Source organism: Amaranthus tricolor, chromosome 6 (genome assembly GCF_026212465.1).
Source record: "Amaranthus tricolor cultivar Red isolate AtriRed21 chromosome 6, ASM2621246v1, whole genome shotgun sequence".
NCBI classification, from domain to species: domain Eukaryota; kingdom Viridiplantae; phylum Streptophyta; class Magnoliopsida; order Caryophyllales; family Amaranthaceae; genus Amaranthus; species Amaranthus tricolor.
In genome coordinates this window covers 20,493,008-20,505,443 of record NC_080052.1, presented here as the reverse complement: position 1 = coordinate 20,505,443, position 12,436 = coordinate 20,493,008, and positions in this window count along the sequence as shown.

The window sequence follows — 12,436 nt, the reverse complement described above, 5'->3', positions numbered from 1 at the left end:
ATATTCTTATGAATTATCTTTTATTATCTATCTCTTGTTGTTTTTGAGACATTTATATTTTTATGATCATGTGAATTAATTATTTAAATTTACACCATATAACCCGATATAACCCAATATAATGAAAAGGTGAAAGGATGAAGATCATATATCAATTATTTTGTTCTTATTTGGTTTAATAATAATAAAGATTCAAGACTTTTGAAAGTCAATAAAGTGTAGGACCAATATTAATGTAAATAAATAAATTAGGGCTGACAGCCAGATATGAGTCCTGCTATTATTAGTTCTGTTTGAGGAAGCAACGAAATTAACTAAAGAAATAAATACTCCTTTGCTTCTTCAAATAGACTTTCTCTTTGCAATTGAACTACGAATTTGTCAATGCAAACTAAGGAGACTTGCACGATTATATTACGTTTCTTGGGTGAATAAATGTTAGATACAATGTAGGAATTTTAATTTGATAACCAGAACTTTGTACGGCACGCTGAATTAATAAGCATGATCATGTAGGAATTTTAATTTAAGTTTGAATAAACTCAGTGAATCCAATGAATCGATTATTATATGTTACTAGTGTGTAGGGATGTTTGTGAATCGGGTTTATATCAGGTCAAATTAAATTCAACTACATATCATTTACTTTTTGTGGATTGAATTCAGATTCAACTCATAAGGTAGAACTTGTAGAAAATCATAATGTGGAAATAAGACTATTTTAGGTTTTTAATACTTGGTTTGTATTAAATAATAATGAGGTACTACCTCTATTTATACAAGTAATAAAGACTAAAATAAGGAAACAAAATATTAACCTTAACCTAAATAATTAGAAAATAAAATAACCTTAATATTCTAAATATTAAAAATATCTTAATTTCTTAAAACATAATATTCTGAAATATCTTTATTTTATTCTACTTCCTATTTTCCTACACTTCTCCTCAAGTTAGGTTTCAAGATCACCAAAATCGAACTTGCACAATAATTTTCAACTCTTCGAATCCAATCGCCTTTAATAGAAAGTCCGCTAGTTAATGTTTTAATTTAACAAAGGACAATTTGATGATCTCTTCGGCAAATTTGTCATAATTGATTTTTAATTTTTTTGACTTTGGATAAAAGGTCATAAAATAAGTGAAAATTTGAAATGAATAAGATAAATTATCAACATGATGAACGAAATAAGATAAGTTTCAACTTATTTCCAAAAGTAACTGTGCAATTTCCAAACCTGTGGTTTGGGGCTTTTCGCAGTTAGTAACTGCGAACAGATCAAAAAAAAAACAAACAAGCTGTTCCCAGTTACTAATTGTGAACAACTTTGACTTTTTCTTTGAGTAATTGCGAACAGCTACTTCACTTTTTTTTTGACCTGTCCGTATTTGTGGAGCATGTTGTTCGCAGTTAATAACTGCGAATAAGTCAAAAAAAAAGTCAAAGCTGTTCCCAGTTACTAACTGGGAACAACTAGTTTATTTTTTTTTACATCTTCGCAGTTACCAACTGCGAACAGCCTAAACCACAGGTTTGAAAATTGCACGCTTACTTTTGAAAATAAGTTGAAACCTATCTTATATCGTTCATTTTGTTGTTAATTTGTCTTAATCATTTCAAATTTTCAAAATAAGTTGGGTTGTTTTAATTTTTGTTTTGGGTCAACAATTTGAATATTGGGCTTTTTGATTAATTGGGATTCAAATATAAAATTGGGTTGATTTTGTTTGAAGGGTAAATAGGTAGAAGATATGGGTTGGTGGGTTAGTTCGCGGGTCAGTGGGTCGGGGGTTTGTATTCTGGGTAATTTTAGATTAGACAAGGGTGACAAATGAGTAGCCTCCATACAAAATTTATTTTTTGGAAATATACTCTTAATTTTCATATCTGGTCTTTCTTTCTCTACTGATTTTTGAGATCCTGAGTTTGTGGGTTCAGGAATTTGGTTATCCTTGCTTACTTCTCCCTTTGGAGAATCTTTCTCGGGGTGTTTTTCGGGTTAGGGTTTGGGTGCTTTTGCATTTGGTTCGTTTGTTTCTTCTTCTTCTTTTGGAATTTGATTTTTGTCTTTCTCTTTACTCCCCCTTTCACCATTGACTTGCATATTCATTTCTTCTATATAACTCCCCCTTGCGATCTCACAATGGATGGTGCCGTTAAAGGGAGGTAGCAAAATTAGCCCGTATAGAGTATGAATCCAAGTCCATAATTCATGGGCAATAGTAATGAATGAAATAACAAGGTCGATAACGGTGAAGTTTACATGCGAGAATCCATGACATAACTCTGCTATCATATTGTTTCCATTGTGGAGTTATGGTCGTCGGGGGAACGACGGTGATATGATTGAACATCCCCCGATCGCCAAGTTCAATTTCCATTTTTTTACACCACTTGGTGTAATTTTTTTCATTAAGTTTTTCAAATACCTTTGGTTTTTTTTATTGATTTTTAGATTTATATCGATTTTTTGATTTCTTTGTTCGAAAAGGGGGATAATTTGCTCAACCTCTGCCAATTAAAACATCATGTTTTCCATTTGATTTTTTTTGATTGGTTTAGTTTGATGGTTTTGTTTTGATTTGTTTTTTCTTTGGGTCGATTTTGGTCGATTATGATCAATGATAAAATATCGATAGATTTTTTCCGTCCAGGAAAACCTTACGGCTCTGATATCATGTAAAAAAATCATAATGTGGAAATAAGACTGATTTGGGTTTTGAATACTTGGTTTGTATTAAACAATAATGAGAGGTACTACCTCTATTTATACAAGTAATAAGGACTAATATAAGGAAACAAATTATTAACTTTAACCTAAATAATTAGGAAATAAAATAATCTTAATATTTTAAATATTAAAAATATCTTAATTTCCTAAAACATGATATTTTGAAATATCTTTAATCAGAACTAGGCTCGTAGCATATGATGGGTATAGGGCCCTTATCAAAAAGTTCATATTTAATCATCTTTTAAATTTAAGGTCAAATTAAGTCTAAAATAGATTTATAGATCAAATATGAGTCTAAAATGGATCCAAATAAATTTATAAAAGTCTAAAAATGAGTTTAAATTCATTATGATATATGTATAGAGTCATAAATTGGGTCTAAGACATATCTGGTGAGCGAGCCTATCCTTTATTGGAAGCCTCGTCATATAAGAATCATCCAAAGAGCAAAAATCTACCTAGGGCTCGCATGAATTGAATGTAAATATTTATGGGGTAAAAAAGTCAAACTAATGGAATAAAGGTTAGTAGAGGTACAAATAAAGCAGTTGAAAAAATTGTAAAGAGGTATAATGAAAGTAAACTAAAGAAATAAATGAAAAAGGAGGATGAATTTTCTCATTTAGAGGAAAGTATTCCCCATCCTCCCATAGAGTAAATTTATACCTCAATGTAAGAGAACTAAAATTTTATTTTATTTATTTTTCATTACATTCTAATCAATTCTTCTACCTCTTTAACAATCAAATTCCTTATAGCTTCTATTCAACTAACTTTGTTTTCCTACTTTGACTTTTATTTACCCTTAAATATTTACACTCAATCCAAACGAACCCCTAAAAAAAGCATTGTTGTTACAGATCAAGGACTATAGGAATCTTTTGGATGCACAACAAGATGGCCGCGGTAAGTGGTGTTTTATTGAAAAAGGAGGAGCACAAGACAAATTCAGGCATCCCAATTAGCACTACTACAAATCATCACTTGTGCCACAGTATCAGTCGTGACACAAGTAAAAATATTCCATGACTATGATATTCAGCCACGGAAATTTAAGTTAGAGACTACCGTGGTACAAGTGATCGTGGCTAGATTGTTACCACGGGAAAATTATGGTTGTGGCATAAACTCTTTTTTTTGCCACGGTAAATCTCGTGGCTAACCATATTCTTCTACCACATACAAATTTTCTAAGTAAACTACATATTTTCATTATCAAATTTACCCATTATTTAAAGTACATTTACTTGTACATACTAGAAAAAAAATTTTGATGAACAAAAATCCTTTCTATAGTAACCCATGATGTTCATCACTTACACAAGTTATCATAATTTCCTTACACAAGCTAACCTTCTTCTACACTCCAAACTCATATATATTCACTTACACACTCTAACTCTTACACATTAACTTACACACCCTAAAGCACTTACGCAAGCTAACCTTCTTCTATACTCCTAATACTTTTTCATACAATCTAATGAACTACAAAAGTGCCCAAACCCATTATAAATACCCCCCCCTAGCCATTAGATCACTTACACCACCATCATTAAATCATTCTTACATTCTTTCTTATATTACTTCATTTAAATCTTATTACCTTAACGGCCTGTTTGGGTAGTGATATTAAATGGTGGTAATGAGAATGCTTTATAGTGTAAAATTTCATTAAAAGTTTCATATCATTCCTATGGTAATAAAACTTTGATCACAAAAACGTTTTTTTGTTTATAAATTTTCATTACCACCTAATATGACATATTCCAAAGATAATGCATTGGAATGAATTTCATGAAGAAAATGAGATGATTGAAGTTGGACAAGCATGACCATCAAGGTAACTAACAGATTTTTCAACCAAAATTACACTAGTTTTTCATTCTCATTATCACCGTTTATTACCACCTATCAAACGAGTCGTTATTCCTTTATTATTAGTTTTAGAAATTCAAGAAGATGGAGCTTAGAACACTCTTTATTTAGCTAAATCATCATCATTAAGGAGCATTATTGGGTTATTACTTTGGGTACTTAATGTATTATTATTTTTGGAGTTTGAATTTAATTATTTTGGGAGCTTAGAAAATCATCATTATTTTTAGAGTTTGGATTAATTATCTTTGAAGCATTATTATCTATCTTGGAGGGTCTTATTTCTTATTATTTTCCTAATTAGTACTTAGTACTAATCCTTGGTGTTAGTATGGTATAACTTCTTACCCTACTCTTTTTGTGGAATTTCACATTATATTTACTTTATAATATGCAAAGTATGAAATATCTTGATATGTTTTAGTAGAAGGTTAGTTTAATAAAATTATGATCAAGATTATATTAAGTATGTGTATGCTAAAAGTACTTTTAGTATGTTAATTTAATAATCTTTGAACACGTTTAGGAAGTTGGATGCAAAATTATATTCTAGTGATATTAAGTATGATTTGTGTTATAAACTAGTGCTAGTATGTTTATGAGTTAAGTGTTACATTAGGAATGTTATTATTTTTTTATGTTAGAATTTTTATTGATATGTTTATGTTAGCCTTCAAACTAGTTTATAAGGTAGTAAGTTATTTTATGAACGTATTTTACTAAGTATGATTATATTAAGAATATTGTTATTATACTTTATTTTGAGATTTAAGTTTATCCTTAAAGTTATAGTTATTTCTATGTTATTGCGTAAAATTTTTATTTTTGTAAGTGGTTATGTTAATTATTTAAATCTAGGATTTAGTATGAGAAATTAAATTGAATCGTTCTTTTATGTGAAAAGGGCCCAAAACACTCATAGGTCATTCGACCACTATCATATAATAAAACAAAGAGTTTGCTATACTATTTTAAATTATTACAACTATTTTTGTGATAATAATAAGATAAAAATTCAAAAAAAATATTTTTGAGAAATTTTTATAAGTTATTAAAATTGAAGTGTTTTTCTTGAATACCTGAGATTTCATAATAAAGTAACTTTTAATCACTATTTAGTACAAAATATTTTATTTGCTAATGACCAGAATTTATGTAAAATGATGTAAAATATTTTTAGTAAACTTGCCGCTCAAACTATGTGTGATATATAGATTTTGTGAAATTACAAATTTTACTTGTTTTATAATTAGAAATATTGACTTTTGTGAAAATTATAAGTTTGACTTGTTTTTTAAACTAGAAATATTGATTTTTGTGAAATTATAAGTTTAATTTGTTTTACAACTAGAACGTTGATTTTACAAACCTAATAAGTTTACTTATTTTTCTAAACTTGAAATATTGATTTTTGGTGAACTTGTAGAATTTTGAAAACTTATCAAAATGATGCAATTTTAACTTGGATTTTAATTAGAATATTTGATTTTTTTTGAAGAGAATAAATTTTTATTTATTGTAAAGTTGAAAATGTTAATTTTGGGAACTTATTTAAAGAGAGATAGATTTTAGTAGCTACTTGTGGAAAATATTAATTTGGAGACTATTGATAGAATATTAAGTAATTAGTGTGAATTTAGCGAGCTATTAAAAATAAAGTTATAAATAAAATTTAACGTGTAAAAATTTAATAATGAATGTATGAAGACATAAATGTTAATTTTACGTTATGATTTAAACTCTTATTAAATAAAAGAGGTTATAACCTAAGTTGGTCAAAGTCAAAGTCAATGTCAAATTGTAGTAATAAAAACGTGATGTAATTGTGTGAATGAATATTGATTGAATGACCCTAATAGTAAGGTAATGTCGAACCATGGACCGGCATGTAAAATCCCGGCGCCCGTGTTGGCAGGCACGTAAAATACGGTGTAAGACAGGGGGTTAGCTACCTATCCTGTAGAGCTCGAGCATAAATTGTATTGGAGGGGTGACGACTCCCACCACAGTTAGGGTTTAGGACTACGGTCCTCACCTAACCAAACCCTTACATATATCATGTGTCATATTGATGTGCTTGTTGATCAGTGATAAACTTGATTAGTGTTGATGCTATGATTCATGGTACGGTTATGAGTATTAACCAAATGAACTTACTTAAGTGTTAAGATTACCAAATTGTATAAGTGGCAGTAAAGTACATCTGTCAGGATTGAGAATGGTATCTTAATGACTTAAAAGTATGGAACAGAAAAAGAATATGGTAAAAGTGGGGCCCACCTTCCAGGAAGGGTTTCCCCACCTCACTCTTCATGTGCACGGAAAAAACCGAGGTATCTCAAAAAAGCCACGAACGATATTACAAGATCTTAGCTTAAGAAACTACGACAAAAGGAGACAATCAAAACGGCCAGCTAAGCCACCAAAACAAATAGGCTCAACTACAGGTTCCTCAACCAGAGTGTAATGGCCCCGTTTGGAGATAGAGAGGCGAATCTGCTTTTGGAGTCAGCTTTGATGGTATCTATTACCTTCCCTACTGTCATTACCTTCTTCTGCCATACCGCATCGTTTCGAACCTTCCAGATGGCGTAAACAAGGTTGCAGAAGATCGCAGCTATGAGTCGTTATTTTGCCTTGGGTAGACGACGCTTTCGAAGTATATCTTTCATATCCCCATTGCTCCAATTTGCTGCCACCCAATTCAAAAGTGCTGCCTTGCATTGAGCACTGAAGTTGCATTTGAAGAAAAGATGTCCAGTCATTTCGGGTTGTGTTCCACAAATGGGGCACAAATCATCCTCCACCACCCCCATACTTTTGAGGCTTTGTTTTGTTTTGAGTCGATCATGGTAAGCGAGTCAGACCACAAAACGACTTCTGGGTATGACAGCTCGATTCCACACTGCTGTAGTCCAGTATACTCTATCTGTAGTCCCCATTAGAACTTGGTAGACAGCATTGATGGAATATTTCGGGATTCGCATCCAGTCCCTCAGAGTTTCCTTTACCCCACACAGCTTTTTGACCACCCAACTGGCAGGGATGGGTGCATTGAATAGATCTCATCTCCCACCTTTCATATACACCTCATGTACCCATTACACCCAAAGGGAATCCTGCATTATGCTAAGGTACCAAGCTATTTTGCCCACAGCCGCTAAGTCCAAACTTGCAGGTTCCGGATTCCAAGCCCTCCTTCCTTTTTAGGCCTACAGACCTTCTCCCATGTTACATTCCCTGGGGCTCTATTGTCTATTTCCCCGTGCCAAAGGTATGAGTGGCACACCGCATTGATCTGGTCTATGACTCTATGGGGCAAAATAATTGTTTGACTCCAGTAGTTAGATATGCTCATGAGGACCGAGTTGACCAGCTGGAGTCTGGCTGTATAGGACAGATTCTTGGCAATCCAACACCGAATCCGACTAGTCATCTTATCCACAAGGTACTCGTAATCTGCAACTGTATATCGTTTGGAGGTGAGAGGCATGCCTAAGTATTTTACCGGCAGGCTCTCAAAAGTAAAGTCGAAGGTGCTAGCTGCATGTAACCTGAAGTTATCACTGACCCCTGCAAGGTAGATACCTAATTTAGAGTAGTTGGCTTCCAGGCCCGAACTAGAGGAGAAGTGTTGCACCCCTTGGCAGAGGGTTTTAATTGATTGCATATCACCTTTACAAAGCAGCATCAAGTCATCTACAAACACAAAGTGGTTGAGTTTCAGTTTGGAGCATCTGGGGTGGAATTTGAACTCCTCAGCTTCACCTGCTGCTTCAAGAATCCTCGAAAGATACTCCATGCCAATGACGAAAAGGAGTGGAGACATAGGGTCCCCTTGCCTAACTCCACGTTTAGCCTTGAAGGGCTGCAGGGGGTTACCATTCATAATCAGGGAGTACTGGGAGGAAGACACACAGGTCATAACCCTTTTTACAAACCGGGTACGGAACCTGAGGGTAATCATCATGTCCTTTAAGAAGTTCCAGCTCAGAGTATCGTAAGCTTTCCGAAGGTCCATTTTGATGAGGCAATTAGGCATGAAGCTTCGTCTTCCATAGTGCTTTACCACATCTTGGCATAGGAGGATATTGTGTAGAATGCTGCGACCTTCCACAAATGCGCCTTGATTAGGGCTGATAATGGCCCCTAAGACTAGTTTGAGTCTATTGCATATGAGTTTGGTGATGCATTTATAGATAACATTACAGCAGGAGATGGGGCGGTAGTCCCCTGGGCCTTTAGGACACTGGGTCTTTGGGATTAGGGTGATTGCCGTCACGTTCCACGCCTTCGGGAGTATTCCTGACTCAAAGAACTCTTGGATCGCTTTAGTTACATCTTTGCCTACCATTGGCCAGGCAGCTTTATAGAAGCCACTGTTAAACCCATTCATGCCAGGGGCTTTATCATCATGGATGCTCCATAGTGCCTTTTTGATTTCTGCCTCAGAGAATGACAAGGACAGGAGGTTTTGTTGGGCTGCTGTGAGGACTGGACCCTTGTGAACAATATTCATGTTGATATGGTATTGATTTTCTATTGCATAAGAGGTTAGTGTAGTATTTTTGAAAGATTTTTTGGATCCTACACTGCTCGCTGATGATCTCCGAACCCATGTGAAGCACATTGATGGTGTTTGCTCTCTATCTATGCTTAATGGATTGATGAAAGAACTTGGTGTTTTCATCCCCCATGGTAAGCCATGAACATTTTGCCTTTTGTCTTAGAGCTGAATCACGCTCCTCTTTTGCCTTTTGTAGAACATCTGCCATTTTACATTCAAGGTTAATAAGATGAACATTAGTTAGGTTAGAATGTACCTCTTGGGCTCTTAGGAGGTTTTCCTCTGCTAGGAACACTGCAATTTGCTCATCCTTCTTGAATTTCTATTTGCATATAGCCTGGGCCAGTTTGAGTTTATGAATAATCTGGTGGCTCTTGGGGCCCTGGATTGGAGTGTTCCAAGTGTCTTGGATTACCCCCTAGAAAATCCTCCCGTTTCCCCTAGTGGTTAAAGAGCTTGAAGGGATGGGTCCTTCTATGCTGCTTAAAGAAGTGGACTAACATCGGTGTATGATCAAAGTCCCCCTCGAGGAGGAACACTATAACAACCCGACTTACCGTTAACTGAGTAAATAGGGTCATCACGAGGTACATTTCCTAAAAAACTAAAATCGCACTTCCAAAACTTGAGCAAAGGGGTCACAAGCTCTTTAACGTGACTAACTCAGCTAAATCTCAAAATAAACATCTAACTAAAACACAAGATAATCATACAATTCTCTACAAGTCCAATATAACCAACACAACCAAATCTAATATACATTTATCCAAAATTCTAATACAAATCTACAAATTCCTACGTGCTCAGCTCAATATACATCCTTGGAACCTCTAATCACGTCCGTTAACCCATCCTTCCCGACCGGTTCCGATCTGCAAACAAGCTAAAAGTTGGAAACAATAGAGGGTCAGATCAAACTGAATGAGAAGAAACAATCCAAAACAACAAAACACCGGAATTTCCAATCAAAGGTTTAAAAGCAACATCAGTTTCCAAGATCTATGTGCGCACAGGGAGTCTAGTTTGAGAGGTGCCCCATAGCTCTAAGGCTATGTCGCTCTCAGGTGAAGCTAGTCAATATCTGAATGACAACTCGCTTCAAAAACAGGAAGCAGGGAACAATGTTCCTCAACTCCGTCAATGACAGCTCGCAAGCCCGATTCATTGACCATATCATAATATCAACATAAGCATTCACAACAACATTTGTCTCAACAATTTTCAATTTCAAAAGAGCTTTAGTAAAAAGTTTATGTTCAAGAATGTAGTCTGGCCAGACCCTTTAAGGGACTGCTACTACTCACCTACGATGTCTCTTCAAAGAGTCGAATCCTGATCACAGCTATCAGCTAGAAGGGTTCTTCGATGATGTCGCCTCCTGAAGCATAACAATCACAATATCACAAAAAGGCGTCTGATACTACTGTACTAACATATAAGCTATTACATCTCCTTCTACAACCAAGGTTTAACTATGACTCTATTCTAGTGTTGCAACATCTCATGTCATAAGTTCGTTTCTACACATATTAAAGAATCTAGGCAAACCAACAATGTTCATCACTTAGTCCAATCATATACCACAAAGAATCTAGGACTGTTTACACTCTACTAAAGGTTTCTCAACAATCATCACTTTCTTTATTAATTAAACACAATTTGTTCATTGATATCCAAAATCACTAATCCACAAAAGAATCTAATAAGCCTTTACGAATATCACCTTATTCAATTACTAAAACAACCAATATTCTTCCCAATATCAATGATTTCCAAAGAATCTCATACTTCAATTACGGCACCAATTATTTAATTTTCTTTTCACCAGTATCTAACATCTTTTCAACAAAAACCATAATTTCCTTATTAACCTTCAAGACTCGACAAACTTAACTCAACATTCAATAATTTTCTACTTGATCTCGTTTGTTTAATCAAAAGACTAAATTAGTTATAATTAAGAAATCATGAATGAATAACTTGGGCTCTTTTTGACAAATCTCTTTGCTCAGAAAAGAAATGCAATGAAAACAGAAACCATGATCTAAAACTCTTAGAATTACATAAGAAGTCTGATAGATAGAACTTACCAATTTTGATAGGCGACAAAATCAGAAAATTAAAAGTTGCAATTGTGGTTCGAAATTGCGAATGTTGTTCAAGGCTGCGGCTGTTTCAGTTTCAATGAGTAAATCATTAGGAGTTTGTGAAATGCCTATTGTTCTTATTTCAAGAATTAGACAAGAATTGAAGATGGAGATTGTTTCCTTACCAGATTTCAGAGACTCCAATGCTAGAATCAAGAGAGGGGACGCCGGTTAGGGTTGCAGAACCACCATGTGAAGTGGTGTTCGTGGCCTCATTGAATGTTGGGTTTTGCTGCCCGATTTTGTTGCTCAGAGAAGAAGGAAAAGGGAAGGAACGATTTCAAATCAAGAGGAAGAGGAAGAAGGATCTGTTTCATCAAGAATCAAGAGCAAGAATTGAGAATGAACCCTGCTTGTGTTGGCATTCGAAATTTTCAGAGAGAGGAATAAGGTGTTCCAGTTAATGCCTCAAGCATTTCGAAAGCCAGAAATGAAGGAGGAGGGAGAATTTCGAAAATGGGTTTGGAATTTTAAGGTGGAAGGTGATTAAAGTTTTTGCTGGGTTATGCGAAAAGAGGAGGAGGAATGTTTGGGTATTATTATTTATTTATTTATTTATTTATTTTAAATTCCGAATTAATTTCTCAAATGTTACATTCTACCCAACTTGAAATGAACTTCATCCTTGAAGTTAAACTAGGTCTTACATTCCACCAAATTTGGTCAACTAATATTCCTAAATACATTAAAATTAGTCGTATGTTAGAATAATATTACTCGTATTAATATATATTACTTAGCTAACACTTATGAGTTATTAGTATATTACTATAATATTAGTTGTATATTACTATATTATTAGTCGTATTAGTATATTATTAGTTGCATTTGTATATTATTACTCGTAAGTGTATTATTAGTCGTATTAGTGTATTGTTAGTATATATTAGTTGTATTGGTGCAATATTAGTCGGGTTAATGTATTATTAGTACATATTTATTAGTCCTATTGGTATTGAAATTATACATCTCAATTATAATTATAAATCAATAATAGTGTAAGATACTAATTTAATTTTTTAAATTTCTTCAAATTGTAATTAGTCATAGTGTAATATTACTCGTATTTTCGTGGTTAGATCAAAACTTGCGATAAATTTCAAATTCAGG